The sequence below is a fragment of the Lemur catta genome, chromosome 10, assembly GCF_020740605.2.
Source record: "Lemur catta isolate mLemCat1 chromosome 10, mLemCat1.pri, whole genome shotgun sequence".
Taxonomy (NCBI): domain Eukaryota; kingdom Metazoa; phylum Chordata; class Mammalia; order Primates; family Lemuridae; genus Lemur; species Lemur catta.
The window spans coordinates 79853339-79873173 of NC_059137.1; the positions used below are offsets into that span (position 1 = coordinate 79853339).

At 37.5% G+C, this 19835-nt stretch overlaps 1 non-coding gene across 1 annotated transcript; it reads right to left on the reverse strand.

The window, feature by feature from the left end:
- Positions 1 to 9703: 9703 nt before the first annotated feature.
- LOC123646777 lies at positions 9704 to 9771 on the reverse strand. Its single transcript, XR_006738027.1, has one exon. It is a non-coding gene; the product is annotated as a small nucleolar RNA SNORD31 (small nucleolar RNA).
- Positions 9772 to 19835: the final 10064 nt, after the last annotated feature.

The following is a 19835-nucleotide window of genomic DNA, read 5'->3' on the forward strand; positions in this document are numbered from 1 at the left end:
CCCAAAAAGGGAGCTAATTGTTCCCTTTTTAAAAATACAGTTTGCAAAGTCAAAGCAAAACTTTGGAAGTTGATTCTCTCAAAGGTGAAATATCTGACATTGTGGTGAATGCTGTTCTAAATTCAGTTTAAAAATTCATGTGACTGGGTGCAGTGGCATGCACCTACAGTCCCACCTATTTGGGAAGCTGTGGCAGGAGGATTGCTTGAGCTCAGGAGTTCCAGGCTGCACTGCACTATGATAGCACCTGTGAATAGCCACTACACTCTAGCCTGGGCAACAGTAAGACCCTGTCTCTTAAAAAAAATAATAATAAAACTATTGAAAAATAGTTTTTTTAGACAGAAATGGACTAAAATATATATAAATATATGCTGAGCATAATTACGCTGTTTATGCTATATTTAGTGTTCAGATAATATAAAGAGTTTTAAAATTATGAGAAAATTTTATTTTTTAAACTGGTTTTTAAATATAACAAGTTTTAAGATCTCTTAATATTGAAATAATTTATTAGTCAATAAATTTCAAGAAATTATATAATCTTAGTTGTTTTTGTGCCTATTTTCATTCTTCAATGTTCTGGTTTGGACCATAAATTATATGGTCATCTTACTGCTCATCTTCATTGATGGATGAAGCAAATAAAACAGTCATTAAGGATAAAGAATACTTGAATCACACACATAATAAGCTTGATTTAATGAAAAAATATAAAAGAACAATTTAAAAATACTTTCTTCTCCAGCACACATGAAACATTAACAGAAGTTAACCGTATATTATCCCTTAAAGTAAATCTCAACAAATTTCAAAGATTCAGGTTCATACAGACTGTACTTTTTTGCTACTATGCAACTATATTAGAAATCAATAACAGAAAACAGAACAAAACAACGTCACATTCACAAAACAGAAACACTCCATAGCCATTTGTAAATTTAAAAACAACACTAAAATTTCATGGAACAGCACAGAAATTGTGATGGATGTTAAGAATGAGAACTGAATGATAATGAGGATACTTGTGGAATGCTTCCCAAACAATATCATAATGTAAATTATGATACCTTTAAATGCTCATATTAGGAAAACAAAAAGGGCCCAAAGTTAATGGACTAAGTGTTCAACTTGAAGTTCTTTAAACAAGCAAAATAGGCCTGGTGCAGTGGCTCACGCCTATAATCCTAGCACTCTGGGAGGCCTAGGCAGGAGGATCACTTGAGGTCAAGAGCAAGACCCCCTCTCTACTAAAACTAGAAAAAATTAGCCAGGCGTGGTGACACGTGCCTGTAGTCCCAGCTACTCAGGAGGCTGAAGCAAGAGGATCACTTGAGCCCAGGAGTTTGAGGTTGCAGTGAGCTAGGGCTAACCACTGCACTCTAGCCAGGGACGATAGAGCAAGACTCTGTTTCAAAAAAAAAGCAAAATAAACACATATAAAAAAATGAAAGGAGATAAAAATAAGAGTGGCAATTAATTAAATAGAAGACAAATAATAGATTAAACATTCCAAAATTTGGTAATAAAGTAGACAAATCTTTGGCAAAACTGATGAAGGAAAAAAGAGAAGGCACAAATAAATAACAAGGGACATGACTACAGACGTAGGAGAGATTAAAAAGATAAAAGCATCTGTATAGTCTTATGTCAATAAATTTGAGAATTTAGAGAAGATATATTTTATTTTAAAAAGTAACCTTTCAACTTTTCAAAAGTCTTTAGAAATAGAATATTTATGTAGTCTTATAACCTTTTTTTTTTTTTTTTGAGAACAGGATCTTTCTCTATTCCCCAAGCTGGTCTCAAACTCCTGGGCTCAAGCAGTCCTCCTGTCCTAGCCTCCCAAGTAGCTGGGACTACAGGATTGCCTCATCTGGCTTAATCCACTACTTTTCAAATCACTTGCTTGTAGCTGAATCTAATTATTTTTTATAGCAATCCTATCTCACACCAAACACATAAATAAACTGCAGAAAAATTAAAGACCAAACTGTGAAAAATAAAACATTTACACTTTTGTTTTTTTATAAGGGAATGTCTTTGGGGAATTGGAGTGGGAAGGAAATTCTTAAATAAGATTTTTGTTTTTTTTTTGAGACAGAGTCTTGCTTTATTACCTGGGCTAGAGTGCCATGGTGTCAGCCTAGCTCACTGTAACCTCAAACTCCTGGGCTCAAGCGATCCTTCTGCCTCAGCCTCCCGAGTAGCTGGGACTACAGGTATGTGCCACCATGCCTGGCTAATTTTTTCTATTTTTAGTTGTTTGGCTAATTTCTTTCTTTCTTTCTTTTTTTTTTTTTTTTTAAGTAGAGATGGGGTTGCACTCTTGCTCAGGCTGGTCTCAAACTCCTGAGCTTAATTAAGCAATCCTCCCACCTGCCTCCCTGAGTGCTAGGATTACAGGCGTGAGCCACCATGACCGGCCTTAAGTAAGATTTTAAAGAAAGCAAAAATCGTAAAGGAAAAGATTGAGGCTGGGTGCAGTGAATTTGCTCACTGAAAGCTCTCATATCCACAGTTACAGTTTATTATAGGGAAAGGATTAAAATCAACAGGCTTTTAAAATCTTTAAAAGATTAAAATGAGCCAAGGGAAAAAGCACATAGTCCAGAGTCCAGGAAAGCACCAAATGCAGAGCTCCCAGTTGTCCTCTCCCTCTGGGGTCAGGCAATGTTACTTTCCCAGGACCAGTGTGTGACGTTACTCCTGGGGTACTGCCAACCAGGTAGCTCACCTGAGCCTTGGTGTCTAGAGTCTTTATTGGGGCTTCATAGTATGCTGTCCAGCTGGCTGACCTCATTTTCCAGGCCCTCTGGAGGGCAAACTGATAGCACATGACTCAATGTCCCCACCATAAATTACATTGTTAAGTCACATTGTTAGTCTATTTCTTATGATCCAAGGCCCCCAGGCGAACAAACACACTCCTATCAGGAGTGATATTCCAAAGACTTAGAGACTACTAAGAAGCTGAGGACAAAGGCCAGGCCTCTTTTTGGGAAAAGTCAAATTCTTTACTACACAACCAGAAATTCATAGTTAAAAAAAAAAAAAAACTAAACTAATAAATGGCTGATAAACACATGAAAATACATTCAACCTCACTAGTAATTAAGGATTTGCAAATTAAAACCATAGTGAGATACTATTTTATACTCATGCATTTGGCAAAAAATAAAAAGTAGAACTCCCATGTAGAGTCCTAGGGACTCTCATACACTGTCAATGAGAGTATCAACTGGCGAAACAATTTTGAGGATAGTTTAGCAATAACTAGTAAAATTGAGCATGTACAGATCTAGAGTCAGTTTTATATATAAAACAGATGCAATGCACAAGAATGTCTATAGCAAAATTTTTGGGCTATAAAATAGAGACATCCTAAGTGTCCATCACCAGGAAAGTGAAAAACAAATCATGGTATGTTTATGCAATGAAATGTTATATACACCAGTGAGAAATGAATAAAAGCTATGCATATCAAAGAGGCTGAATCTTACAAACATGATCCTAGCAAAAAGAACATTGGCAGAAAAATACATGTTTTACTATAGTATTTATATAAAGTCTACATTATTTGTATAAAGCTACAAAAAGGTGCTTAGGGATACCAACATCTGTTATAGTTTTAAAGAAATGAAAGGCAATGATAAATAGCAAATTGAGGATAACAAAGCTCTCTTTGGGGATGAAAGTGAAGGTGATTAGGGTGGTATAGATATGGGCCCTTTCATTTCTTACATGGGGTAGTAGGTACATGGGTAACTGATTATGTCATCATATACTTTTTATATAGTGTACAGTACTTTTGAAAATTAAATATATGAGGTATGTATATATACATATATATACACATGTATATATGTCTGTGTGTGTAGACACATACATACATACCATAGCCTGTTTTAGAGCTGTATTAATTGGTTTGTGCCTAACTGTATTATACAATAATTGCCTTTGCAGCCTAAATGCTGAAAGGGAAGGCAGTCAGCAATTTTACATTTTTACAGGATAAATGGAAAAGTAATTTCTAAATATTTAGAACATGCAGCTTTATTAAGCTCGCCTTTCACTTCCCACCTAGAATAATAGGTGGTGTCTTTCTTGTGTAGGATCTGTGCCGCAGGACTGCCTTACCTGGGATGTGGTCTGACAATCAAGGAAAAGATGGTTTTGAGTGCCCGTTATGTGTGAGGTACCACGGGAAATTTTAAAGGATAGATAAGGTGGAATTTCTGCCTTTAATCATTGAGAATATATTTGGGGAGGGTGGGAAGAGAGATAGGGGTAACTAATAAAAGAGGGCAGTAATGATAAACAGCCCTTTGCACAGTACAGTAAATCTCAAACAGTAGTTTGAAGAAGGTCTTGGAGGGAGCATGGATTGACGTGCTCAAAGGCTTGCATGTGAATTTTCAAAAGCAGCTCACAAAGGCCACAAGTGTAATTAGCCTTATTCATCATGATGAGGTATTTGATCAAAGCTCTTATGGAAGTAAAACTTTTTTCTAGAAAATGATTTTAAATATTATGCCAATCTTCTTACAATGCCGTTTTTAAAAATAGGTAAGTAGTCAGAATATTTTTAAGGTTTCTTTAGAAATTATTACAGCACACTGTTATTTAACTTCACTCTAAGAGCAGCCCGTAACCACTGACATTTTCAGACTATAACTTGTAAGGACTTAAAATGCCAAATGTGGACGTATTTACTGACTTGATGTAAATAAAGAATAGCTTCATATTTCCAGCAACATGCATCCATGTCTCATAAGCACAACCTTCATCTTTCTTTCTGCTTAAACCAGTGGGATTTCTACCCCATTTTTCGAGACTGAAAGCTCAGATTTTAATAGTTTGTTGCTCATGTCTATATTGGCAAGTACGAGGACTTCCTGTGAATTAATTCTGTTTGCCACACAAAAGGAAAATGAAGCAAAAGCAAATGCATTCAAAATGTACTGGAAAAAATGACCAATATTTGTTGTGTAATTAGGAAAATAAAATATAGCACCAGAGATATTCTGGTAAAGAGACCTGTGATCACAGATAAACAACTTAAGCATCTTTCTGCCACTTTTGCAGGACAGAAACTGTATTCACTTCTCTAAAGTTGATAAACTAAATATTCTAATATTGATTTATAGTCTACAGGCTGGAATGTAATCATACATACATAAATCCATTAAAAATTGTAAAAGTAATTCTGTTTGAATGTTTTCTTAGGTCATTTTGTTTTTTAAGATAGAAAAATGGACCACATATAGGGAATATTATATAGATATAGCTATAGGTATAGATATATGCTTGTATATGCATAAACTTTATCTTGATATATAAAAAAATTGTAAACATCATTTGCCTATAAGGCTATATTAATTTAGTAATGAAATAAGGCCACATTCAAGAAACTTCAATTAGACATATGTAAAAATGTACATTCTGTAAAAATCTAACTACTATGTACTTAATAATTTCAAAAAATGAAAACTATTTATTAATTTTAAAGTTAACTAATAAGCTCTTAGTGACTTTGTTGTGTCTGCTTTTTGTTGGAAAGCATTTGAATATTTGGTTCCAGCATGGAGGTCCGCAGTTTCAGTTGATCCTCTATGAAGGTATCAGTCATTTGTGACCTTAAAGGTGTCTTGATTTGGGTTAGGTAGGAGAATGTCGATTTGCAGGAATAAGTGGTTGGAAAGCAAGAAAGCATTTTTGGGGCACATTGCTGTGGGTGTGGGTATTCTACTGCATTTTTCCATATTTCAACTGGACCTTTCTTAACATCAAACAATTACTTTAAAATGTCGTCTACTGAGAGCTCAATCAATTCCATTTGTAGTTCTTCAGGTGCCTTGGTGATACCAACTAGGTGAGGCTGAAATGCTAATTTGAGTTTGATATCATGATTCTCAAAGTCAGTCTCCAATCAATAGGTCAATAACAGCTGCATATTCTTCAGATGATTGGCACATATCATCCTGCTCATCAATGACTTTTGCTAACTGGAGAAAATGTTCATCTGAAATTTCCTTTTGAAGAAGTGTTTTGAAAAAACATAGCTTTTTTCAAAATGCTTGGATTTTTTGCCGCATATCATAATATAGACTTAGTTTTACCTTGCAAAGAAATATTCAAGTCGTTTTGATTTGACATGATATCACACAGAAATGCTGCATTCCTATAGAAATCTTCTTTCAATAATTCACGTTGCTGATTCTGTTCTTCATAAAATTTAATTATCTGTTCTCACAGAGATAAAATTTTGGCCAACACCTGTCCCTGTGATAGCCAACACACTTTAGAATGATACAGGAAACCCACACTGAATACCTCATTGTTCAACTTTAGCATATTACAAAACTGAGGATGCCACGTTGCATTTGCAGGAATATAGTTAACACAACTTATAACTTGTTGCAAAGTGTCCCTTAAAATAGTAGCTTTAGCACAGAGATTTTGCTCATGTAAGATACAATGAAAAGAAATGAGAGCATCTGGATCTGTTAATACTTTTTTTATCTGTGCAATAAATCCTTCATGTTTTCCTGTCATTGAAGGTGCACTGTCTGTACATACATTCACTGAATTTACCAAATTCAGTCCAACTTCACATTTATCTTGAAAATTATTGAAGATATCTAGTCTCCGTGTTCTGTTTGCAAGAGTGCCAAAAGCAAGTAACTCTTCCTAACAAAGAAAATCTTCTGTTATGACCCAAATGAAGTATAAAACCTGTGCTGAGTCAGTAGTATCAGTTAATCCAAAGTGATTGAATAATATATATTTTCCTTTTCAAGTATTGCATGAAGTTGTTCTGTTCAGTTGAAAGCTAATTCATGCTGCTGATCAGTTACAGTTCTCCTTGAAAGAGGCAGTTGTTTGTACTTTGAAACATTATCGAGGTCTAAGCATCCTACAACTTAGACAATGCATTCTTTTACAATTTCTACATCACTGAATAGCTTCCCTTTTTTCCTAAGTATGTAAGCTACTTTATAAGTTGCTCCATTGGCATTATTTCCAGGTCTTATTGTTGCTTGAAAGAATTGTCTTTGCTTTTGCTTTTCATCTTTTAATTTCTACAATACAACCTTTCACGCTTCTCCCTCTAATTTAAAATATTTGTGGTCCTTATGAGTGTTGCAATGCTGATGAGCATTGAATTTCTTTAATGTTCATATTGTGGTATCACAAAGCAAGCAAATCATCTTATCTTTAGCAGAAACAAGATAATATTGCAATTCCCAATCCTCATTAAAAAAATCTGTTTTCTTCTTTCAGCGTCCTCTTGGTCTTCTTTGACATGATGGGCTGTTAAGCAGACAATTAAAAATACTGTCGCGCTGTGCAGCCATTCACAAATTCCACTTCAAACAGGAAACACAGTATACCATTGTCAAAAGCTGGTAACAGACTGGTGTACTCGACCCCCATAAACTCTTGCCAACCAGCCTTGTGTGGTAGTGGTGCCAGTCAGGCAGTGGAAGTTAGAACTAAATCATGAGCGTAGCAGCCGTCAATTTAGCCCTTTTGGCTTACTAATGTTCTAATTGTGCCAATCTGGAAGGATTATTTTATTGAAACTTATTTTATTCTTTGGTATTTTAAATGCATTCATTTAAAAATGAAATAAAAATGTAAAAGACAAACAAAAATGCATTAATAAAAATAAAAGGATTTGTTATGTAAAATTTGGATTGAGTCAAAAGGCTGCACTTAAGGACCCTAGAAGGCTACATGTGGCTTTAAGGCCACAAGTTCCTCACTCCTGGTATAAACCAAAAAGTAAATAATCAATAATCTGTTCATTCACCTACATAGATACATATGTATATACATGCATAAAAGGGAGAGAAAAGAAAGCTCTTCCTTCTATAGAATAATTAATAAATGTATACAATAATTAGAAAATCAGCAATCTACAACCATTGTAGTAACAACTGATTCAGAATTATCAGTGTGCACTAAATCAATCGTGCAGATATTTGTGGTCTTAAAGTATCTCCCCACAAAGTATTAATTACCAAGGGAAAAATGATACCTCTACAGTGGATAAACCTGACAGACACCACCTTTATGAACCCAGTGATTAACGTTCATGAATTACTCAAGACAAACCATTGTCATGGGCCTCCTAAGCTGATATAACAAGGGTGCCTTATCACTACAGAGAACTCCTGCAAAAATGTACATCTTGTGGCTAATCCTTAGGAAATTTCGGATTGCCTCCTGGATAAGGAAAATAATGCTATAAGGAACATTTACAGGACAATTGGTAAGAGAGGAAGATGGAATACATTGTATTGTAGTAATGTTTTCTGGATTTGACAATTATATTATAGTTATGTAAGAATCACCTGTTTTTAGGAAATACAGGTCATGATGTCTGCAACATACTCTCACCTTCTGAGAAATTAAAAGTTTTTTCCTTAAAAAAGTTTTTTTTAGAGACGGGTTCTAAAGTGCTGGGAGTATAGACATGAGCCACCACGCCTGGCCTAAAATTTGTTTTCTTAAAATAACTTCTACATAGGTTTCAAATTTTCCAAACTTAAATAAATAAATAAATAAATAATCTCATAAAAGTGTGTAGGATGGTCCAAAAGAGAAAGTTAAGTAGACATTCCCTAAATGGGTCAGGGTATTTTAATTGACAACATAATATAGTTAGATTGGCTATTTGGAAAGTTTACTGGGGAACAGGGTGGAACAAGGTCCACAAGCTGGGTGTGATGGCCAAAGGGCAAGTATGATTCCCAGTTCTTCACATTGATTTTCTAAGTATATATACAATGTACAAATGTATAAAATATAAAATTTGTACAAAATATACAAATATTTCAATGTTACTTTGGCAGCTAGATTTAAATCAGAAATATACTTTTTAAAAATATTTAATAGTGCACAAACTAAAATAATTAAGTTGGCCAGGCGAGGTGGCTCACGCCTGTAATCCTAGCACTCTGGGAGGCCGAGGCGGGAGGATCGCTTGAGGTCAGGAGTTCGAGACCAACCTGAGCAAGAGTGAGACCACCATCTGTACTAAAAATAGAAAAATTAGCCAGGCATTGTGACTCCAGCCTGTAAGTCCCAGCTACTGGGGAAGCTGAAGCACTGGATCACTTGAGCCCAGGAGTTTGAGGTTGCTGTGAGCTAGGCTGACACCACGACACTCTACTCAGGGTAACAGAGTGAGACTCTGTCTCCAAAAAAGAAAAGAAAAGAAATACAATAAAATAATTAATACATTAAATATGAAAACATAATTGCTTTTCTTTCCATAAATATTGTTAAATGATGATTCACTTTTAGCCAGGCATGGTGGCTCATGCCTGTAATCCTAGCAGTTTGGGAGGCCTAGGCGGGAGGATCGCTTGAGGTCAGGAGTTTGACACCAGCCTGAGCAACCTAGCGAGACCCTGTCTCTATGGAAAATTATCTGGGTGTGGTGACGTGTGCCTGTGGTCTCAGCTACTTGGGAGGCTGAGCTGGGAGGATCACTTGTAGGCTAGGATTTGAGGCTCCAGTGAGCTATGATCCCACCACTGCACTCCAGCCTGGGTTAACAGAGCATGACCCTGTCTTCCAAAAAAAAAACAGAATTCACTTTTACTGTTTCTAGTAACTATTTCTAGAAGCTGATTGCCCATGTTATGGGCCTCTCAGCCTTCTGTTTTTTATTTTGTTTTGTTTTCTTCACAGCTCAGAAAATACCTTTCAGTCACAGTGATCACACACTGGGGCAGTTCACAACTCATTCTTAGTTCAGCCTTCTGTCTTTTTCTTTTACATACTCCCTAACTTTGGATAAAATAATTCACTGTTCACTTGAATCTGCATTTAAAAGTGTAAGGGAGAAAATTAACAGAATCCAATCTAATTAGCCCAAATGTATGCTCTGGTATCATTGAAGAGGGAAAAAAATCATGAATAGACAAACACTTCCCATCGTATGAGAATTTAAAACTATATAGTTCTGTGCCTTTTGGTCATTCCTGCTCTCCCTTTTCCTATAGAGAACAGTGAGTGGGTGGGGATCCAAGAGTGAACTAGGATTTTTTTGTAACAAAAAAAATCACCCAATCTATTGGAATTGGTAGCTAATTCTCTTCCAAAGCCAGGAAAGTCTTTGCAAGGAATTTTCTTCCCAGCCACAACCGGAGATAAAGAATAAAGTGCTTTTACACTTTCACAACAGCAGAGGTGGCTTGAAATTGATGCCTTTAATTTACTTCTAACTGTGTGGATAAGGGGAGAGTCAGACAAGGGTGTCTTTCTTGTCCTTAGACAACTGGAAAGAAAACTGTGTAGTGAGAATAAAAGAAGCTGTTAGGGTAAAGGCGGCTGTTAGCTACTGTGGATTACCTGATGACCTCAGTGATTATGACCCTGAAGCACGCTTTGTCCTTTCCCCAGGGGAGGCAGCCTGGTGGGGTGTTCCTGGCAGCTGGCATGAAAGGCAGGGACAACTTGGATCTGCAGCAAATTTTGCAGAGCTCAAGAGAGAACAGCCAAGTCCTGTCTTAAGAAGAAGATGGTGACTCCAGCCTGCACATCCTGTCCAACTCGGTCAGGGTGAGAGAGTCAGAGGTTAAGTTTCAGAAGCTGAGATCTGGTGCCAAAGAGGTGTCAGAAATAGAGAGGAGCACACAGGAGCAAGGGGAGGAGGAGAATGTAGCAGGAGGGGGTCAGGATAGAGGGCTGATACAGGGGACCATGCTTGCGTTTTCGTGCATGGCATTTTTAAAAGGCCCATTGATCCTATAGCTTGTTTTGGACAGTGGTTACACAGGTGTATGTGATTTTAAAACCTATTGGAATAACATCGAAGATCTTTGCTTTTATTGTATGCTAATTATACCTTGATTCTTTTTGAAGTTCATTGGAAGTAGACATAGCAAGAAATTTCCCTAGCTAAAAATCACATTTTTTGTTTGTTTTTTTTTTAAGACTAGTCAAGTGCAGTAGTGAGAAAGGAGTAGAACAAGAACCTGGATTTGTAACGATCTGTAACTGACTGTGGACAATCAATTGAAATAACTCACTACCTTCGAGCCAGCCTGAAATCACAATCTTAAAGCACCCCCTGAGCTTACTCTGAACAGAAGGTTACTAAATCCTCATAAGGCCTCCTTTACACATACAAAAATGAGGTAGTGAGAGACTGCACAGCCCAAGAATTCAGACAAAAATAGAGAAGAGATTCTAATTTCAAAGTTCTGTTGGACCTTGGTGTAAATAAAAGTACCCCACATGTAGTTGATTCTGCTTTTTGGTCAGACTGCAAGAGGTCTGATTTCTTTTGCACAAGTAGGCCTCTAGGTATTTTGAGAAGCCAGAATAAGGAACTGAAATTACTGTGCACAATAATTTAAAATACTGTCTCCCCTGTGAACCAAAGAAGCTGAGAAGTTTAATGAAAAAAAATGTTGCATTCCTTAATATGGATATAGATGTACCTTCTAGTAACAATGGTAGGACACAAGAACAGTACACAAAATCAATAACTTCCCTGTCCACCAGCAATGACCAGGTAGAACTGTATTGGGGGGTGGGGGAAGGCCCATTCACAGTTGCAGCCAAAATTTTGCAATGCCTCTTAATAAACTTGTGATGGTTTACTTACTGAAAGACATAAAAGAGGACATAAATTAATGGAAAGAGACACCTTTTCCTTAAAAAAATTAAGTATTTAAAGAAATCCATGTTAAAGAAATTCAATCTTATAAATATTATCAATTTTACTCAAGTTTATCTAGAAATTGAATGCTACCAAGCAAACGCACAGTAGGAATTTTAAAATACATAAGAATGTAGAATAAAGTTGACTTTGATTATGAAGATTTCCAAACAGAAAAAAGTAGAAAAACAATGAAAGAACCATTGTAATCATTACTTGGATTCAACAGTTGTTGATGCTTTGCTGTAGTTGCTTCCTAGATAGGTAGGGAGGCAGATAAATAGATAGGATAAGATACAGGGTATGTATTTACTGAACCATTTTAAAGCATTCCACACTAGTACTTTAACTTATGCATCTTCATAGATGTATTAATCTGCTCAGGTTGCTATAACAAAATACTATACAATGAGTGGGTTAAATAACAGACATTTATTTCTCAGTTCATTATTTCACTTATTTCTGTTCTCTAAACAGTTTTCGAGGCTGGGAAGTCCAAGATCGATTCAGTTTCTGGGGAGGGTCCTCATGCTGGCTTACAGATGGTCACCTTCTTGCTGTGTCCTCACATGGCAGAGAGAGAGAATGTGATGTCTCTCTGTTCTTCTTATAAGGGGGCTAATCCCATGATGAGGGCCCCACCTTCATGACCAAAACTAACCATCTAATTACCTTCCAAAGACCCCATCTCCAAATACCATCACATTGGGGTTACAGTTTCAACATACGAATTTTGGGAGGACACAATTCAGTCCATAGCACTAGAATAAGGCCATTCAACTACATAACTACATTGCTATGACCATACCCAAAACACTTAACAATAGTTCCCTAATATCACCAAATGCCTTGTCCATATTCACATGTCTCCAGTCATCCAAAACATGTCTTTTATAGCTGGTTTCTTCAGACCTGGACCAACTAGGGACTGTGCACTGCATTTGGTTGTTACGCATCTTAAGGCTCTTTTAATCTACAACAGGTCACCTCCCCACCCCCTGCCCCTTGACCCATTTTTTCCCATAACGTTTATTTGTCGAAGAGAGTTTGTAGAAAGTCCCACATTCAAGATTTGTCAGATTGTTTCCCTGTGAGTCATTTAACTTATTCCTCTACCCATCTGTGTTTCTTATAAAGTGAATTAGATCTTAAGGCTCGATTAGATCTAGGGTAAACATTTTTGGCCAGAATAGTTTATAGGTAATCCTGCGTATATCATGTTGCATCACATCAGGAACTTATCTCGCTGGACACCAAACCATATTATAAAGCTACTGTAATTTAAATAGTGTGCACAGACACAGGCAGAGACAAAAAGTTAAATAAAAAAAAAGAGGCTAGAATCAGGCCACAGCGTATATGAGAAATGTACGTATAAAAGGGTACCATTACAAATTAATGTGGAAGGCCATGGGTGATGGCTCATGCCTATAATCCCGGCACTTTGGGAAGCCAAGAAGGGAGGATTGCTTGAGGCCAGGAGTTCGAGACCAGCCTGAGCAACATAGTGAGATCCCGTCTATACTCCCCCCAAAAGAATTTTTTAAATTTAAAAAATCTAAAAAATAAATTAATGGGGAAAAGATGTAATAAAAAGTGTTGGAATAAAAATAGATCCTTACCTTATCCTATAGCCCAAAAGTAAATTCCAGATAGATTAAAGAGATACATATAATAACAACACTAAAAGAAATAGGAGAGAGTAAAGAATACTTTAAAAATATTAGGATGGGAAAAATAAGATATGTACACTGCTTGGAAACCTTAAAGAAAGATTGGTAAAATTTATTTAACATTAAAATACTTAAAATTTCTGTAAAGCAACATGAATAGACTAGTATGACAAAGAACAAATAGGCATCATCAGCAAAAGTTGGAGGGCTGATATCCATAATATATAAAAAGCTGCCACAAATCTAAAAGAAAATGAAAACAATCAAATAGGAAAATAGGCAAAGGATATAAATAAATTTTTAGAGAAAATACTATAAACATCTAATGAGGTCTCAGCTTTACTAGTGATCAGAGAAATGCAATGAAAAATAAGTGAGATATTCTTTATTCTTGAATGTGAAAAATAATGATTATATCCAGTGATTTCAAGGGTGTGAGGAAACAGATGCTCTTATATATTGTTGGTATTAATATCAATGCAACACTAAAAACTGAATACCTTTTCAGTAAAGGTGTCTTGGAGAATGAATAGAATCTCATCCTTATGTCTCCTGTGATCTATGTCTTTTTAGAATTATACTTTAAGAAAGATGGGCTGGGTGCAGTGGCTCACACCTGTAATCCTAGCACTCTGAGAGGCCAAGGCAGGAGGACTGCTTGAGTTCAGGAGTTTGAGGCCAGCCTGAGCAAGAGTACATTACATGTACATTAAAAATAGAAAAAATTAGCTGAGTATGGTAACACCTGCCTGTAGTCCCAGCTACTCTGGAGGCTGAGGCAGGCCAGGAGGATCACTGGAGCCCAAGAGTTTGAGGCTGCTATGAGCTATGATGCTATGATGACGACACTGCACTCTAGCCCAGGCAACAGAGCAAGACTCTATCTCAAAAAAAAAAAAAAAAAAGATGACAACATCCAAAGAACTCCCAAAATGAGTCAAGTGGCTAGCATTTTTATTGAAAGGAAGTTACTCTTCCGTTTTCCCTTATGTATGTAAATAAGTTTAACACATCACATTGAGTGCTTCTTATATGTGTAGTATTTTGTATAAAGAATGCCTCTGAGCATTCTGATCCCTCTCTCCCTCTCCACCCCAATATTGTGAGAATACTGACTGAGGAAGCTTTGCTTTCATTCATTGAGAAACAACTGGAGTGTTAATGCAAGTTTTACAGCCAGAATTTTGATTTTCAGCTTCATCTACATTGCCAACATGCTCCAACATATATTATTGCTTGCATTTGTAAAAAGGACTCTAGTTTTTTTTTTTTTTTTTAATTTTACACAGTGGATAAAAAAAATGATCACAATCTATAATGCTTCCAGACCAGCCTGGGCAACATAGCAAGACCCTATCTCTATAGCAAAATAAAATAAAAAATTAGCCAGGCATGGTGGCACAGGCTACTTCAAGGCTAAGGCAGGAGGATACCCTGAGCCCAGGCGTTCAAGGCTGCAGTATGCTATGATCAGGCCACTGCACTCCAGCCTGGGCAACAGAGCAAGACCCTGTCTCTAAAAATAATAATAATAATAATAATAAAACCCAACAGTGGTTATTTATAAGGGTAGGTGGATTTCAGTGTGAAGGTAAAGGAGAACTTTAAATATCTTTGTTGCTGTAATTTAAAAAAATGTGTTCATGTATTATATTGTCATTTGGGATGAGACTGAAGAGGAAAAAGAATTCCTTACTCAAAAATCTTTGAAGTAAAAAGATACTATCAGAAGATAAGTCCTAGATTTGGGAAGCTGACAGTGAGGAGGCCGGCCAGTGAGGAGATGGCATTCAGCGTTGGTAGACGTGTTCAGCCCAGGAAAGCATGAATGTGCGGATCTTCATGGATCGTTTTCCATTTTTCCCATATTATTAAATTCTAGTCTGTGGATTACTGACTACCTGGCAGTACCTAGAATGCATGTCAGTATTTTTCAAAAGGTAACGTGAGAGAATGATTTAGGTATCATGCAGTCCCTTGAGGCACAGACCTCTTTGGCTTTTGGGTAAAGGCATCTTTAAGTCTTATGATCAGTCATACTCTGACCTCAAGACTTAAAATAACCAGGATTCTTACCATTTTCTACTCCTGCTCCCTGGTATTCCATTATTTTATTATTTGTTTTATTTACAGTCATATTTCCCATAAAGTTTCAGTCAATGATAGACCACATATACAAAGGTAGTCCCATAAGATTATGATATTGTGTTTTTACTGTACCTTTACTGTATTTAGATATGTTTAGATACACAAATACTTAGCATTGTGTTACAACTGCCTACAGTATTCAGTGTGCTGTACAGGTTTATACCCTGGAACAATAGGCTATACCATAGAACCTAGCTGTGTAGTAGGCTACACCATCTAGGTTTGTGTAAGTCACTCTATGATGTGTGCACAGTGACAGAATCACCTAAGGATGAATTTCTTAGAAGTGCCCCTGTTATTAAATGATGCATGACTGTATTCATTTTTAGCAGGAGTGTATACATAAACAAAAACAAGCTAACAGCAAAAATGTTGTTTTAAAAATCAATAATATTGGCCGGGCGCCGTGGCTCACACCTGTAATCCTAGCACTCTGGGAGGCCGAGGTGGGAGGATCACTCGAGGTCAGGAGTTCGAGACCAGCCTGAGCAACAGTGAGACCCTGTCTCTACTAAAAATAGAAAGAAATTATCTGGCCAGCTAAAATATATATAGAAAAAAAATTAGCCGGGCATGGTGGCGCATGCCTGTAGTCCCAGCTACTCGGGAGGCTGAGGCAGTAGGATCACTTAAGCTGAGGAGTTTGAGGTTGCTGTGAGTTAGGCTGACGCCTAGCATTCACTCTAGCCAGGGCAACAAAGTGACACTCTGTCTCAAAAAAAAAAAAAAAAAAAATCAATAATATTAGGGTCTGATCTGAGGTCCAAAGAAGTTAATACAAATCTCTGACATTTATACAACTATAGAGGTTGTCCAATTTCAGAAGCCCACCTATAAGCCTGCAAAGTAAGATCCCTCCATATTTCCCTCACCTGTGAAGAATGGTGCCAGCCCCTCCATACTCTGGAGCCACGTGTGTTTCTGTACCCCAGGTTTCCAAACCAAACTCATTGAGTGACCTGGAACAACTGTTGTGACCTCTCAATGTGAGATTCCTCACCTCTAAAATGAGAACAGTATCATCTCACAGGGCATTTGTGTGAAACTCCTAGCACCATGTCCAGCATGTGGTGGTGCTCAACAAATATTCATTCCTTCCCTTTTTACGTTCTAGAAGATTTTCAGATTCAGAGACAGGAACATGGGAAACTTCAGATTAAAGCTAGGATTATCAGAATACCAATGAAACAGAACCAACCCTTCTTAAATATGCCAGTGAAGATTTCAGTGTGTGCCCATTTTCCCACATGCTTGCCACATAAACCCTGTAGATTTTGTGAAAATTTGACCTTACAGAAATTATTCATCTTCACATAATTAAAGCTGTAATTCACTGATTCTGAAACCTACTATTATTTGAAATGAACATCACATACCTTTCAACCAGTTGCTACTGATTTTAGTGTAAGATTTCAAATTTTCAGAGTATGACTTATTTGAAATACACATGTAGGAAAATTCCATAATTCTTTTCCTTTCAGGGTGAATTTACCTAGGAGAGATAGGAATATTTTAGAGCTGAGGTCCCCAATCCCCAGGCCAGGGACCAGTACTGGTTCGTGGCCTGATAGGACCAGGCTCAATAGCAGGAGATGAACGGCAGGCAGGTGAGGAAGTGAAGCTTCATCTGTATTTACAGCGGCTCGCCATTGCTTACATTGCTGCCTGAGCTCCACCTCCTGTCAGATCAGCAGGGGCATTAGATTCTTAAAGGAGCTCGGACTCTACCATAACTGCACACGAGAGGGATCTAGGTTGCCTGCTCCTTGTGAGAATCTAATGCCTGATGATCTGAGGTGGAGCAGAGGTGGTGATGCTAGCGCTGGGGAGTGCCTACAAATACAGCTATCATCAGCAGAGAGGTTTGACTGCACAATAAATGTAATGAGCTTGAATCATCCCCAAACCATCTCCCTACCTCGTCCATGGAAAAGTTGTCCTCTATGAAACCAATCCTTGGTGCCAAAAAGGTTGGGAACCATTGTTCAGAGAACCCCTCCTTTTTGCTTTTCACTGTGCTGCCCATAATGTTGAGAATCACAACCAGATGAATCTATTCTTTAAATTCAGTTCCAGAAAAGACAACCCAGAGTCTTGAGAGAGTGTTTAGGTTCTCACCCTACCTTGGACACTGCCACTTATTTGGGTCCCCATGTCCTCACTCTGAAAGGATAGCCTTGGACCAAATATTGTCTAAGGTGCTTTCAAGCTCTAAAATTCCATGATCAAGGTCAAACAATGAAGACCAAACAAACTAACCAAGCAAGCAAACTAAAGTATATTTCCTGTGGCCAAATTCCCAAGCCTAGAAAGCAACTTACTGAAAAGGAGGAGTCAAATTTTTCAGAAGACTTGCCATACACCAAACAAATATCAGCTAAGAAATAACACTTTTCTGCCACTATCTATACATGACCTAAAAACAAAATATAATAGGGTTTAAAACTTTAATGTGTATACTTAGCACACAGGCTTCCCTTTCAATGGAAGGTACTTCCACATAATTACAAAATATATTCCTATACTTAATGATATTATATAAACCATAAAGTTATATATTTGCAAAATATAAAAATATTTAAATGGTGTAATTATCTGTATTTATGACATTTTTCTTTGATTTAAATCATGTGCATTTTGTTAGAATTTCTAACCAAACACTATTTGAAAGTGAGAGAAAACAAACTGATACAAGTGAACTTCTTGGCACTTTAGTTTTCATTAGATTTAAAAAAATTAGACACTCAAAAAAAACATAATAACGTCATGGGGTACTTGTAGTTCTGTAATTCTAGGGAGCTGGGGGACAACTCCCTTGCAATATCTATTCAGAATGACCTATTCCTGTAAAATCCCTGATACTCTGAGAAACTTTCTAATGTTCAGCCCCTAGACCAGTCTGAAAGGCCTTCTTCTCTGGTCAAAACAGAGGAGTATGATCACACAGCTTCTGCTTACCTAGTTCATTTGCACAGCACTTCAAAGCCTGTCAAGTCTCTTGTTTGTGCCCCTACAAACACATAGATCATTTTTACCTTAAGGCCTTGACTTATTTCCTTATGGGAAATGGGAAGAATGAACATGAGTATTAACCTTAAGTTCTTACAGAAATGCTGATCTCCAGCTCCACTCTGAGAGAGACAAACACACAGCCCCTTCTTTCCCATTTAGCGGTGCTTAAGGTAAAAGTCCACAACAACAGAAGTCAAATAACGCTCCCCCCATGCTGCATGAAAATTTGCATTTCTGAGAGGCTTCCTGGGGGAGACTGACTCAAATTCATCTTTCTCTTCCCCAGGCTGGCAGTAATTGCAGAACTCCAGATAAAACATTAAAATGCTGGTGAAAAATAGCAGTAGCTTGCAGATGTAGAATTTGGGGCCATGCAATCGACAGACTGCCCTCCAATCTTCTCACTGTTTTAGATGCTACCATGGGCATTTGTTTAAAGACCCTCCAAAATGACAGTTTTGGTTAAGTTCCAGAAAGACCAGCAAATTATTTTAAGCCAGTATAAAAGGAAAGAGATGTGACCCTACAGTTTGCAAGTTAAAAGTTCAAGGACTAAATTTGCCGGTTGCTTCAATACTTCATAATATAGTAGGACCTGTCGATGCCTCTGCTATACACAGGAATGGGTGAATAAAATGACTGAATTAACGTGAGTACTGGATTCCGAGCTGAAAGAGGATGAGGTGCAAATCATTACGGTATAGTGTTTCCACGGTAGTTTTATCAGCTCCTTACGAAGTCCTTGTTTGGTCTTTTTGAATACTGGGCATAGGTCGATAGAGTGTAGCTGATTTAAATAGTTCCTCTCAAGTTCTGAAACCACCTCCACCTTAAATCCATAGAGCTGCGGATAATATAATCAGTCCGTACTCTTTTCCTAGCCAGCAGCCATGGCAAGAGTCCCTTTCACTTGGCGCGAATTACAAGAAAAACCAACAAATACTTTAAAAAATATACATGCCAAAGACCTGGGGTTAAGTTGATAGGGTGGGGCTGTGTAAAGGTTAGGTGACTCATTAAAAGAATTTGGGAACTGGACTGTTAGCACTCGGAGGACAGAGAAGAAACAAAAGTTAGGGGGTTGGCAGAGGGTCGTGAGCACACCTTATCTCTGATTGGAGGAACCGCTTAGACTTTTCTTTATGGCGTCACCGAGTACCTGCCTGTAGAAAGGCCCCGTCTCCGTGACGTCACGCCTCACTGACCAATGAAAGGCCTCAGTCTGCGGGCCCCGAGGAGGGTTGTGGGCCCTTTTTTGTGAATGAAGCGCCACAGAACAGCCCTCCCGGGGTCCCCGGGAGCCGCGGCCCGCGGTG